The sequence below is a fragment of the Saccopteryx bilineata genome, chromosome 11 (assembly GCF_036850765.1).
Source record: "Saccopteryx bilineata isolate mSacBil1 chromosome 11, mSacBil1_pri_phased_curated, whole genome shotgun sequence".
Taxonomy (NCBI): Eukaryota; Metazoa; Chordata; class Mammalia; order Chiroptera; family Emballonuridae; genus Saccopteryx; species Saccopteryx bilineata.
Window position 1 is genome coordinate 38978838 of NC_089500.1, and position 15259 is coordinate 38994096.

Below are 15259 nucleotides of genomic sequence, written 5' to 3' on the forward strand. Positions count from 1 at the left end.
TTTTAAAAAAATTCCATTGTAAAGATTTACAACTTTTGTACTCGTCTGGACTCATATGAACTGTTTGACGTTTAGCAGTGATGTAAAACCCACATTCTTTTAGGTGGAGTTTGCCAGTGTGTTCCCAAGGTCAATTTGTTATTTCTGTGGTCAAGAGTGCTGAATCAAGTGGCATTGTAACATAGACAATAGCTGCAGTTGATAACTGAAAACGTGTCCAGGCAGGCTGTTTCTAAAACAAAATAATTGTTTTATTTGCAATATAACCCCTTCAAGCTCATTCTATTAGTTAAATATTGTTTCTACTGATTGTGATACAGTTTGGATATTTGTACGGTATGTAATTATATTTTTATTAAAATAATATTGTATATTAAAATTTTTTCTCTCACATTTATTCATAAACAAATTACATAATAAAATTTTGTTTACTTAAATGAATCGTTTTTGTATTTAACATTTTTTAATTTTAATATTTTGTCCAGCCCGTGAAAAAAATTTTCTTTCTAATCTGACCCGGGGGTAAAAACTGTTGGCCTTGCCTGACCTAGCCTATTTCCTTACTCATGTGTTTATAGGTAAGTATGGGGATTGATAAGATAGGTGATAAAAAAAATAGCACTGATGATGAGACAGGAGACAAGAAAAACACATATAGGAAACTATAAAGAAAGCACAAGTAAATAAAATTAGTTAGGCAGAGAATTAAAGAGCTAGTGATGGGTAGAGGCAGTGGCAGGTCCAGAATTAGGCCAACCATTTAGTTGACAGGACATACCAAGGGGCATGTTTTAGAGCTGTGTTTGCATAGCATGGAGCTGTTACTTAGAAAGCATGTTTACTGAAGATGGCTTCAATAGCTGCTTAAGGTGTCAAAGTGTCTAACCTCATCTCCATAACAACTCTTTGGACTGCATTGTGCTTATTAGAGAGAAGGGATAGTCATTTATTTGGATATTATGCAGAATTCTTTTTGAAAATAAATAATTTAGCTAGACGCTCTTAGATATTTACGTTCTTAAATAGAAAAAATACACTGTGTAATTATCTCTTCCTGTCAATTCTCTCTCACACTCTCGCCATTAAGTATAGGACAGTATCTAAAACTGAACAAGAGCAAACTGTATAAAATTCTGTCTTGGCATTGTAACTGAATCCTAATTTTACTCTAAAATTAAATGATTAAGTGGCTATATTGTGTTAGATTAAATAACCTTATACCAGTTACAAAAGAGAGAGCCACAAATCTGAAGAATAGAAGCCAGTTAAATAGCTTCTCCTATGCACTTCATATACAATGCTAGCGATTAGCAAATCTAATCTCATTGAATACTGCAGCAGTTTAGAGAAGAAGATACTTTCATCCCCATTTTGCAGTTGGAGAAACAAACCATTCAGAAGCTTGATCAGTACAGCTATTCAGTTGAAGAGTCAGCGCTCAAATAAAATGTTGCATATACCACAGCCTTCCTTCTTCTCAGTATACTGTATTGTAGAAGAGGAAACATCTCTTCCTCTACCAATCCTAGATTTTTCAAGTGGATCCTGACAAAGAGCAGATTAATAAGAGAAAACCCTAAATATTTATTTAATTTTCATGAGAAAATAAAGATGTAAAGAAATGGTTAAACCCAAGTGTTTTTATGCTCGGTTTGATGAAGGTTGGCAAGTGGAAAAATGCAATAAGTATAAGCTAAGAATAGTAACCTTGTTTACTGTTTAGTAAAACTTGTTTATTCAGATTCCTTTGGGTTCGCCTCTGTCTTTGGAGATAAGGACGCTCTGGTGTTCTGGGTGTTGAGGTTCTTATGATCTGCCTGCTCATAATGAAGATGAAGGTGGTCAGGGTCTTCCTTGTACCTGCTCTTTTCCCTCAGCTTGAAATATTAAATATGTCCAAGTATCATATTTTTTAGTAGCATGTTCTGAACTCCATCAATAACATAAACCTTTTATTTTATAACAACCAATATAGAGGAATTCTGTGCCTGACTCATGACTAAGGAAGGGCCAAGGTGAGTTATTGCTACTGGAAGAAGACACAGGTCTGAGTCATACATAGATCAGAATGCAAATGGGAAATATAGCATCATCACTCTGATGCAAATTCTAAAACATTTCTATTTCAAACTAAAGATGATAATGACTAGCACCTACTACAGAGCAATTTCATGACAAACTTTTAGATCCCTAGAGTTAGATCCCAAGTTCTAAAAATTGGCAAAAAATTATCCCTGTTCTAGAATGGTTACAACCAGTAAAATAAATTATTATGCCCAAAGTAAAAAAGACATAACAAAAGCTTAGTTTTTTTTTTTGTTTGTTTGTTTGTTTTGCTAAAGATTTTCCAAGGAGAGAATGTTTTGATCCAATTAAACATATTGGAGCAATTCTAACTTTTTCATTTTACTTTTAATTTAAAGTATCCATACTCACATAGTGAGTTTATCTGTGTTAAGATATCTATATCTATATCTATCTATATCTATATATTATTTATATATCTATATACCTATAGATATAGTTAAATGTTATATGTCAATAATATCTCATTAAAGCTGGAAAGAAAATAAAAAGTAAGTAGAGTATGCTTAAATATAGAGTTCTCAGTTGTAATCTAAGCTTGAGAACTCAAAACTATGAACTTCTGTATGGATTTTTTTAAATTAGCATGACTAATTTAGTATTTTTCATGGCATTACCATCCACTAGTATTACCCCTGAGGACTTCAAAAGTTGAAAATGAGTATGAAAAGGTATAAACATTAGGAGTTGGTGAAAGTGAAAAAGACAAGTTGTTGAAATCAGAGGATATTTAAAAGCAAAGATTTGGAGGCTGATTATATATAGTTTTGTGCCTTTTTTTTTTTTGGAATGGAGATATCAAAGAAAACCAAAGTTGGATCATAAAGTGGTAAAAACAGATTTTATTCAGGGATTAGTTGCAATAGGGGAAAGAGGCCTTAGTATAAAACTGGGCTCCATTCAAAATGTAGCAAAAAAAGGGTAGGGATTTATGCCAGGAAATTCTTTCTAAACAGATCTTACAGAATTCTTGTTGAAGGCAGGCCAGGGTGATCAGATTTCACCTGGGGGAGGTAGAGGATGAGGAATTTGATTAGATATCTAAGTTGGGCAGATATTCAGCATGAGGTTTTTTGTTCATTTGTTTGTTTTTATTCAGTGAGAGAAGAGGTAGAGGCAGACTCCTGCATGAGCCCCAAAAAAGATCCACTTGGCAAGCCCACTAGGGGGATTCTCTGCCCATCTGTGGCATTTTTATGTTGCTCAGCAACTAAGCGTTTCTTAGTACCTGAGGCAGAGGCCATGGAACCATCCTTAGAGACCAGAACCAACTCGTTCCAATGAAGCCATGGTTGCAGAAGGGGGAGAAGGAGAGAGAGGGGGGGGGAGGGAGAGGGAGAGAGAGAGAAATGAGTTGGGGGGAAGGTGTAGAAGCAGATGGGTGTTTCTCCTGTGTGCCCTGACCTGGATAAAGCCCAGGACATCCACATACTGGACCGATGCTCTACGACTAAGCTAACCTGCCAGGGCGAAAGGTTTTGTTCAAACTGTTTAGCAGGATTTTTGCCAAAACTGGATGAGAAAAGACTACACAGGAAAGTTCAAGGTCTAAGCCTAGTCAAGAACAGGGTCAGAGAAACTTGACCCAATTTGTTAAGAGAGAGTCTTTGTCAGAGGTAAAAATATATCAAAGTTGAGCAGCTCAAGAAAATATAACTTTTGCTAGTAGGAAAAGTCAGCAACCTGGATAATGTTGTAAGCAGATGGCAAGGAGCAGGTTAGAGAGAATAGTGAACACTAACTCAGATGAAATAACAGACTTTGTTTAAGAGATGAAAAAAGATAGTATTAAGAATTGAGTTGGAGCCTGACCAGACAGTGGCAGAGTGGATAGAGCATTGGACTGGGATGCAGAGGACCCAGATTTGAAACCCTGAGGTCCCCAGCTTGAGCATCAGCACACCAGATTGAGTGCAGGGCCGGTGGCTTGAGCATGGGATCATACACATGACCCTATGGTCACCGGCTTGAAGCCCAAGGTTACTGGCTTGAGCCCAAGATCGCTAGTTTGAGCAAGGGGTCACTCCCTCTGCTGTAGCCCCCTGGTCAAGGCACATATGAGAAAACAATCAATGAAAAACTAAGGTGCTTCAACAAAGAATTGATGCTTCTTATCTCTCCCTTCCTGTCTGTCTGTCCCTATCTATCCCTCTCTCTGACTCTGTCTCTGTCAAAAAAAAAAATTAGTTGGAGAGAGTATAACCACTGATTACAAAAAGAGCAAGAATGAAGAGTCTTTAAAACCATCTTACTGGAAAACACAAAGAAACTATAGTAAAATTTAGATTTTAAAATCTGATATATCTGTCTTCTAAAGATTGGTGTACCACTTAGTGAATTTGAGAGTCACAAATACTGAGCCTCAATATTTTCATTTAGTAATTGCTTGGAGAAATGTACCTAGCCGAGTAGCTGTCACCTAGTGTGTGCCCATTAGAAGCATTCCTTTCTGTCTCCCCAACCCTCTTTTTTTTTTCCTTACTGTAAGTTTCTTTTGATACATATATCCTTTTTTTCCAGCTTATTCCAAATGAATTATCTTCCACTTTGTTTTGCAGGTAATTACCTATTGATATTGATATATTACAAAAACATGTAATATTCAACTTACTTTTAAATTTTCTGGAATTAATTTGAGAAACAAATTACAATTTTTATAATCATTCTAAGTGTCCTTTCTATTTTTAAAAATTTTACTTACTGATTTTAGAGATAAGACAGACAGAGAAAGAGAAGATGGGGAGAAGGAAGCATCAATTTGTAGTAGTTGCTTCTCGTATGCGCCTTGCTAGGCAAGCCCAGGGTTTCAAACCCACAACCTAAGCATTCTAGGTTGACACCTTATCCACTGTGCCACCACAGGTCAGGCTGTATTTTTTATTTTAATTCCTATCTGTTTAATCAGTTGCTAGGTTATAAGTTGGACTTTATTATCCAAAATTTCACGTACCCACCCTTTCCATATTTTTACACAGTAAGCATCTGAAGAATTCTATGCATACCTTGGCAACTCTTCACATAAATATTATTCAAAGTACATATATATTTACTAAAATTATATTATGTCTGAGAAACTGTGATTGACATAGTTCAAGAATACAAACTAGATAAGAACAGGTCTTGGCCACAAGGAATATCCTCACATTACTCTGTAAGGGAGAAAGAGTTTTATTTCCTCCACCTGCATAAAAATACTTTTCAAGTATAGTTCAATCAGTAAATGTAGAAGAGACAACTTTTAAACTCTTCTACTTGATTATAAGTTGTTTTTACCAGAGTATCCTACTTTGGAAATTTACCTTGAAAGTCCAAGTATTCTTATTCCCATGTAGAATTACAGATAATTCTGATTGGAGAAAAAAAATATACTTTGCTATATACTTTCTGAAGGTCAGTCAAAATATCCTTATATGGAAGAGATTGGACTATTTAACATACTCGAGTGATTTCAAATGTTCAGCATCTGTTGGGCAGATAAAATGTATTATGCTCACTTTGTAAAAGATAATGATGCCCAGGTGATATTAATGTGTGTTGGGGGCAGGCAGAATCATTGTAGCCTGGGGCTTGGTTTTGGGATTAAGCCTTTCCCACCCTTTTTGATGTGGGGTGGTACAATCCAATCATGCCTCAGAGAAGTGAATTTGTATTAGAGACTTCCCTGTTTTGTATATTGGATTAAAGGTTTGGATTTCTACACTGTAAAATGGGGGCAGAACGGGAGCTTGCCCTCTTGGTTCCTGGGATGATTAGCATGAGAGAGCAGAGGGAGCAGAGCAGAGAGCAGAAAGAGGCCATGTGGCCAGGAGAAGCAGCCAAGATGGCGAAGTGCTGAGTGAGATGCCAGTTTGTGCAGAGTTTGTATTTGGGATAAGGAAGGAGATGGGGAACTGAGGAGAATAAGGCTGGTGAGCTAGAAACCTTTGATTCTAGGAAACTCGGATAAGTCAGTGGCTTTGTGAGCACTGAATGTGAGTGGGTTTTGGAGCCCAGTGTGTGTTTTTACTTGCCCGCCAGGTGCAAGCTAGAATTCAAGATGACAGCCCATCAGTTTTTGGCTCCGTTGTTTCTTTGCCGACTGTCCGAATCCAATGCGAACCTGCATGGGCTGGGCTGCTATGATGGTGGCCCTGGCCATGGCCTCTGGCTTTACAGCATCCTAAATAATGGTTGAATCCTAGTAGGTTAAGGTCAATTCTGGTCTATGGCAGATTTTGCTTTAGAGAGAGAACAGGTATTTTCTCACCTCCTAGTGAGAAATTAGATAGAGGGCTTCCTGTGTTTAAAGAGCAATTGATAACTGACACATTATTTCAAGTGTAGTGTGGAGTTTTTGTTTTATTGACAAGTTAATTTCCCAATCTTCTTAATATTCCTTGCTCTTAACTTTTGCCTAGCTGTCAGCCTCTTTGAGGGCACTGAGTGAATGGAATGGAATACAGTGTCTTAGATGACATAGTCCAATCCAAATAATATTAATTTTTTATCTAACATATAGAGAATATTTGTGAGATTGTGATTTATAATAAGAAATATAGATTTGATCTTTATCCTTGTATTTGAGCCAGAGCTCCTAAAACCCTTGAAATTTCCTAAGTGATGAGAGCAATAAAGGTTTGTTTGTTATTCTTGGCTGAGGCTCCCTTGTAATAAAAATAACAGATTAACAGGAGAAAAACAAACAGAAGTTTAATAACATGTATACCTCCTGTATACATGGGAGATGGCCAGGGACACTGAGGAACTCCCTAGCCTGGCCCATACCACCACCTTAACACCATCTTCAGCTGAAGGCAAAGAAGATGTTGGGGGTGGAGGAAGCCAATTATGGCAGATTATCAGGCAAAATACAGATATGGTTATTATGCAGATAAGTCCATGCTTTCTCCATTAATCTCTTGAAATTTAGTCATCCTCCTCTTCCTGGTAGAGAGAAGAAGACACACTGACAAATAGAGATCTCCCTTCTAAATGTAAATGGCTCTTTCAAAGGAGTAACGTCTACTTACTTTTCAGAGCTTTTCCTACATCTGCTATTTTTTAAAAATAATCAGCCTAAAATAATCCATATGCCAAAGAGACATATTTTGGGGTGAAAAATTCTTCTCCCCTTTATAATCTTAAAGAGGTGTCCTTTGGACCACCCCTAAGAATGGGGGCTGGTTTCTAAGAGAACCAACTGTGTGATTAGAGGGTTGTAACACACAGTCCCACCCTCCTGACTTCTGAGAAGGGGAGCCAGGCTGGAATCTTAGTAACAAATCAATTAAGTGGTTAAATGTATATGAGTTTATGTGGTTAAAAGACATAGTTATGCCTAAATTCTAGAATCAATGTGTCTAAAAGACCGTAATCTTTATGCATAAACAAATGTCTATGAAAAAGAAAGAAAAAAAAATTAATGTTTCCAAGACAATGCACCAGTCCCTGGTGAATAATCATCTTCCAATGCTTGTCTCTAAGCTTTTTTTTTTTTTTTTTTTTTTTTACCAACTGTAACAACTGCCAACTTGTCAAGGGATGTAGCTTTTGCCTCCCCATGGCAACAGATCCCTGCCCTGAGTGACAGAATTTCCATATTGACAACTGGAAAATGTCCCAAATAATTCTGAAAAGCACCTGAGTTTAATTTCACATCTTAACATCCACAAAGAGTCTTTTTTATTATTTCTCACATGTTAAAGTAAGGTTATTTATATGCCACACAGCTGATGGTGACAGCCAAGCAAACCAGGGAGTATTGGGAAGACTCAATAAACTTAGCTTCCCTGGAAATAGTATACTAATGTCTTTCAAAAGATTTCAATGATGTGCCTAAAATAGCAAGGGATTTTAAGATATCTTTTCGTTTTAAATAATGATAACATAAAGACATCTAATCACCTTAACATAAAAACAAGGAAGGAAAGAAAAATTTGCCCATAGAAGACCACAAGTTTTCCATGTCAAAGTGTAAGTCAATGCACTATGGAATAAGTAAAAAGTGCATAAGTATCCCTACTGCACAATAGGTATCTTTTAACAAAAGTGGGAGAACCATATTTCTTTCCCTTTAATGACAACTTTTTATCACTAAAAATAGAGCACTGAAAACTGACAAAGTGGAGTGTTTTTGAATAAGCCTGAATTATAGATAGTGACATGAATAGAAGCAATGAACACGATTTAAAACTATTCAATTGGCAGTCACTGCCAGGACCGTAGTAATCCCTCGGTTGCTTAATTGGTGTGTGTGTGTGTGTGTGTGTGTGTGCGCACATATGTGTAAATGCAAAATTTTATTTGAGAGAGATAATTTCTCTTGCTTAGGCTCTCTTTCAGAGTCATATTTTTTTAAATCTAGTGACACAGATTTCTCTTTAGATTCCATATTAGATTTTTCTAAAAATGAAAATTAAGACTGTAATACATGTTTATAAAACTTTAAATTAATATCCTTTCATCATATAATTCCCATATATGGCATAAGTCTTTCTCTTCCATTTGGTTTTGAAAAATTAAACATGTCTTTTTCCCCCATATAGTAATAACCTTTAGTTATATTTCTTATTTACAACAGTAAAGGGTTTATGACCACGATGCTGTTTTGTTCTCAGTTAGACAGACTAAGTGTTTCTAAAAGGTTTTTGATGACTTGACACTGGCCGAAGACCTCACTGAAAGGGTCACCTAAATATATTGACCTCTTACCTCCTCCTAAAATTAATGTTTATGTTCTCAGTTCCTTTGTCTTTTCTGTACTGGGACTGCCTGTCACCCGGATCCGCTGACCTAAAGTAGCGGTGGACTGCCTGCCTCACTCCCTGCTCTCAGGTCTTAGGGGCAGGACTGATGCCGCAGCCTCTAGAGAAAGAGTGAAGGAAAACGCCTAAAGCACCACTCATGTCTTACTGTTGTTGTGCCAAGAAGAAATCAAGATTTCAATGTGTTTTTTTCCCCTAGTTATTGTGAAACATTGGTTAAGTTGCAATTTTTTAAAATAAATCTTAAAATTTCAGTGAAATGTTCTCATGGTGGCAGATAGTCAATTTCACCTTCATCTGTTCTTTTATTAATGCCGGGGGGAATAATGGTATTGTCAGAGTCTATACTTGGTCTCTATACATCCCCCCTTTTCTATGTTATACACCACAATGAAACTCTGATACGCAAGTGTCGCAGTCTCGGTAAAAGAAAATTTTCATGGATTTCCATTTCTTAAGGAAGTTAGCATATTTTTTTCAGGGAATAAAGGCTATCTACTTTCTGTTTCTTAAAAGAGAAAAAATTACTCTCCACTACATTACCCACTGGGATTCTATACCTTTAGCCCAGAGACTATCAAATGGGAGTGATTTTGCCCTGTTCAGGGACATTTGGCTATGGGAAGAGGTGTTTTTGACTGTTACAGTGGGGGGGGGGTTTGCTATTGGCATCTAGTAGGTAAACGACAGCAATGCTGCTAAATGTTTTGCAAGCACAGGAGTTCCCCACACTACAAGAAATTGTTCAGTCTCCAATGTTAATAGTGCTGAGTTTCAAGAAATCCTGTTTTAGGTGAAATGGTCTATGGTATCTGGAGAAAATTTTGCACATTCCTTCTACCAAAACATTGGCCCTAGAAGTTGGCTCAGTGGTAGAGCGTCGGCCCAGCATGTGGATGTCCCGGGTTCAATTCCCGGCCACGGCTCACAGGAGAAACATCCATCTGCTTTTCCACCCTTCCCCCTCTCCTTTTTCTCTGTTTCTCTCTTCCCCTCCTGCAGCCAAGGTTCCAATGAAGCAAAGTTGGCCCGAGTGCTGACGATGGCTCCATGGCTTTTGCCTCAGGTGCTAGAATGGCTCCGGTTACAACAAAACAACGCCCCAGAGGGGCAGAGCATCACCCCTTAGTGGGCATGCCAGGTGGATCCTGGTCGGGAGGATGCAGGAGTCTGTTTCTCTGCCTCCCTGCTTCTCACTTTAGAAAAATATAAAACATAAAATTAAATAAATAAATAAATAAATAACCTTCTAACAAAAGAAAAAAAAGTGGAAGAAATAAGATTAAAATTTTTGTACCTCATCCTGTGATTCTTGAATGGAATGTTAACATATTCCTTACTATTTTTACATAATTTCTTTATGGACATAAAGGTAGATATGCTTCAATTTCTTTGTTGGTAATATAGTTCACAAAATCCTGGGATTTTTAGCAACAAAATACCTTAAAGATCATCTCATCCAACTTCATCAATTGAAGATACTGAAGCCCAAAGTATTATTATAATAACAGATGTAAGCAATGCTTATTATGTGCCAATAATTGTTTAAGTACTATTATAATGTCCCTTTAACAGACTAAGACACTGAGACACGGAGAGATTAAATAAACTGTTAAAGATGATAGAGCTCACCAGTGGCAGAGCATTGCTTCCAACTCAGCAATGGAGCTCCAATGTTCATGTTTTGAAGCTCTCCATTACTACTCTATTAAAAGTTTTCCCAAGGTCAACAGCAATTTAGAAGAAGTAGAGCCTGACCTGTGCTGGCACAGTGGATAAAGTATCAACCTGGAATGATGAGGTTGTTGGTTCAAAACCCTGGGCTTGCCTGGTCAAGACACATACAGGAAGCAACCAATGAACAGCTAGAGTGAAGCAACTACTTCTTGCCCACCACAATATGTAGCATCAATAAATACTTTCTTAAGAAAAAGAAAAAGGTAATAGGAGAACTAGAATAAAAATCCAGATCCTCTCTCTCTTTAAATCTGATATGTATATCACTCTGCAATACTGTCTTTATTTATTAAAATAATTTTTTTTTAAATAATTTTATTTTTTTAATGGGGTGACATCAATAAATCAGGATACATATATTCAAAGATAACAAGACCAGGGTATCTTGTCGTTCAAAATGATGCATACCCGTCACCCAAAGTCAGATTGTCCTCTGTCACCTTCTATCTTGTTTTCTTTGTGCCCCTCCCCCTCCCCCTTTCCCTCTCCCATTCCCCCCTCCCCCCCGTAACCACCACACTCTTATCAATGTCTCTTAGTTTCACTTTTATGTCCCACCTATGTATGGAATAATGCAGTTCCTGGTTTTTTCTGATTTACTTATTTCGCTTCGTATCATGTTATCTAGATCCCACCATTTTGCTGTAAATGTTCCGATGTCATCATTTCTTATGGCTGAGTAGTATTCCATAGTGTATATGTGCCACATCTTCTTTATCCAGTCATCTATTGACGGGCTTTTTGGTTGTTTCCATGTCCTGGCCACTGTGAACAATGCTGCAATAAACATGGGGCTGCATGTGTCTTTACGTATCAATGTTTCTGAGTTTTTGGGGTATATACCCAGTAGAGGGATTGCTGGGTCATAAGGTAGTTCTATTTGCAGTTTTTTGAGGAACCACCATACTTTCTTCCATAATGGTTGTACTACTTTACATTCCCACCAACAGTGTATGAGGGTTCCTTTTTCTCCACAGCCTCTCCAACATTTGCTATTACCTGTCTTGCTAATAATAGCTAATCAAACAGGTGTGAGGTGGTATCTCATTGCTGTTTTGATTTGCATTTCTCTAATAGCTAAAGAAGATGAGCATCTTTTCATATATCTGTTGGCCATTTGTATTTCTTCCTGGGAGAAGTGTCTGTTCATATCCTCTTCCCATTTTTTTATGGGATTGTTTGTTTGTTTGTTGTTGAGTTTTATGAGTTCTTTGTATATTTTGGATATTAGGCCCTTATCTGAGCTGTTGTTTGAAAATATCATTTCCCATTTAGTTGGCTTTCTGTTTATTTTGTTATCAGTTTCTCTTGCTGAGCAAAAACTTCTTAGTCTGATGTAGTCCCATTCATTAATTTTTGCCTTCACTTCTCTTGCCTGTGGAGTCAAATTCATAAAATGCTCTTTAAAACCCAGGTCCATGAGTTTAGTACCTATGTCTTCTTCTATGTACTTAATTGTTTCAGGTCTTATATTTAGATCTTTGATCCATTTTGAGTTAATTTTAGTACAGGGAGACAAACTGTAGTCCAGTTTCATTCTTTTGCATGTGGCTTTCCAGTTTTCCCAGCACCATTTATTGAAGAGGCTTTCTTTTCTCCATTGTGTGTTGTTGGCCTCTTTATCAAAAATTATTTGACTATATATATGTGGTTTTATTTCTGGACTTTCTATTCTGTTCCATTGGTCTGAGTGTCTATTTTTCTGCCAATACCATGCTGTTTTGATTGTCGTGGCCCTATAATAGAGTTTGAAGTCAGGTATTGTAATGCCCCCAGCTTCATTCTTTTTCTTTAGGATTGCTTTGGCTATTCGGGGTTTTTTATACTTCCATATAAATCTGATGATTTTTTGCTCTATTTCTTTAAAAAACGTCATTGGAAGTTTGATGGGAATTGCATTGAATTTGTATATTGCTTTGGGTAATATAGCCATCTTGATTATATTTATTCTTCCTAGCCAAGAACAAGGTATATTCTTCCATCTCATTATACCTTTTTCGATTTCCCTTAACAATGGTTTATAGTTTTCATTATATAAGTCCTTTACATTCTTGTTATGTTTATTCCTAAGTATTTTATTTTTTTTGTTGCAATCGTGAAGGGGATTATTCTTTTGAGTTCCTTCTCAGTTGTTTCATTGTTGGCATATAGAAAGGCTATTCACTTCTGAATGTTAATTTTGTATCCTGCGACCTTGCTGTATTGGCTTATTGTTTCTAGTAGTCTTTTTGTGGATTCTTTGGGGTTTTCGATGTATAGGATCATATCATCTGCAAAAAGTGATACCTTTACTTCTTCTTTTCCGATATGGATGCCTTTTATTTCTTTGTCTTGTCTGATTGCTGTGGCGAGAACCTCTAGTACCACATTAAATAAGAATGGAGAGAGTGGACAACCCTGTCTTGTTCCTGATTTAAGGGGGAAAGCCTTCAGTTTAGTGCCATTTAATATGATGTTAGCTGATGGTTTATCATATATGGCCTTTATCATGTTGAGATATTTTCCTTCTATACCCATTTTGTTGAGAGTCTTAAACATAAAATTGTGTTGTATTTTATTGAAAGCCTTTTCTGCATCTATTGATAAGATCATGTGGTTTTTGTTCTTTGTTTTGTTGATATGGTGTATTACGTTAACCGTTTTACGTATGTTGAACCATCCTTGAGATTCTGGGATGAATCCCACTTGATCATGATGTATTATTTTTTTAATATGTTGTTGTATTCGATTTGCTAGTATTTTGTTTAGTATTTTAGCATCTGTATTCATTAGAGATATTGGTCTGTAGTTTTCTTTTTTTGTGCCATCCTTGCCTGGTTTTGGTATGAGGGTTATGTTGGCCTCATAAAATGTGTTTGGAAGTATTGCTTCTTCTTCAATTTTTTGGAAGACTTTGAGTAGAATAGGAACCAAGTCTTCTTTGAATGTTTGATAAAATTCGCTGGTATAGCCGTCAGGGCCTGGACTTTTATTTTTGGGGAGGTTTTTAATGGTTTTTTCTATTTCTTCTCTACTGATAGGTCTGTTTAGGCTTTCTGCTTCTTCTTGACTCAGTCTAGGAAGGTTGTATTGTTCTAGGAATTTATCCATTTCTTCTAGGTTGTTGAATTTAGTGGCATAAAGTTTTTCATAGTATTCTACAATAATTCTTTGTATATCTACGGTGTCCATGGTGATTTCTCCTCTTTTATTTTGGATTTTGTTTATATGAGTTCTTTCTCTTTTTTCCTTGGTAAGTCTTGCCAAGGGTTTGTCAATTTTATTGATCTTTTCAAAGAACCAGCTCCTAGTTCTATTAATTTTTTCTATAGTTTTTCTGTTCTCTAATTCATTTATTTCTGCTCTGATTTTTATTATCTCCTTTCTTCGGCTGGTTTTGGGTTGTCTTTGTTCTTCTTTTTCTAGTTCCTTAAGGTGGGAAGTTAAGTGGTTCACTTGGGCTCTCTCTTGTTTGTTCATATATGCCTGAAGTGATATGAACTTCCCTCTTATCACTGCTTTTGCTGCATCCCATAGATTCTGATATGTCGTATTGTCATTTTCATTAGTCTGTATAAATCTTTTGATCTCTGCACTTATTTCTTCTTTGACCCATTCATTTTTTAAAAGTATGTTGTTTAGTTTCCACATTTTTGTGGGATTTTTTTCCTCTTTTTTGCAGTTGAATTCTAGTTTCAAGGCTTTATGATCAGAAAATATGCTTGGTACAACTTCAATTTTTCTGAATTTGCTGATGTTGTTTTTGTGGCCCAACATATGGTCAATTCTTGAGAATGATCCATGTACACTGGAGAAAAATGTATACTCAGTCACTTTGGGATGAAATGTCCTGTAGATGTCTATCATATCCAGGTGCTCTAGTGTTTTGTTTAAGGCCACTATGTCTTTGTTGATTCTCTGTTTGGATGACCGATCTAGAGCCGTCAGCGGTGTATTGTGGTCTCCAAGTATGATTGTATTTTTGTCAGTTTTTGTTTTAAGGTCAATAAGTAGCTGTCTTATATATTTTGGTGCTCCTTGGTTTGGTGCATATATATTAAGAATTGTTATGTCTTCTTGATTCAGTGTCCCCTTAGCCATTATGAAATGGCCATTTTTATCTCTGAGTACTTTTGCTGTCTTGTAGTCAGCATTATCTGATATGAGTATTGCTACACCTGCTTTTTTTTGGATGTTATTTGCTTGGAGTATTGTTTACCAGCCTTTCACTTTGAATTTGTTTTTATCCTTGTTACTTGGATGAGTTTCCTGTAGGCAGCATACAGTTGGATTTTCTTTTTTAATCCATTCTGCTACTCTGTGCCTTTTTATTGGTGAGTTTAATCCGTTTACATTTAGTGTAATTATTGATACTTGTGAGTTCCCTATTGCCATTTTATATCTTGCTTTCTGTTAGTTTTGTGTCTTGTTTGATCCTTCTCTTTCGTTTTTCTATCTTTTGTTTTTATTTGGTTGTATTCCATACATCTTTCCTCTGTTGCTATCTTTTTTATCTCATGTGCTTCTGTGGTGGTTTTTTCAATGGTGGTTACCTTTGAGTAATGAAAAGGGTCCCTACCCTGTTCATTGTAGCGAACTATTTTGTGAGTACTTTTGCACTCCATCTTCCTTTGCTACTGTTAATCTCCATCTTCTCCCCCTCTTTCTTTTTGTTGTTGTCACAGTTTAAATTTGGTTTTATTGTGTTCTTCTTG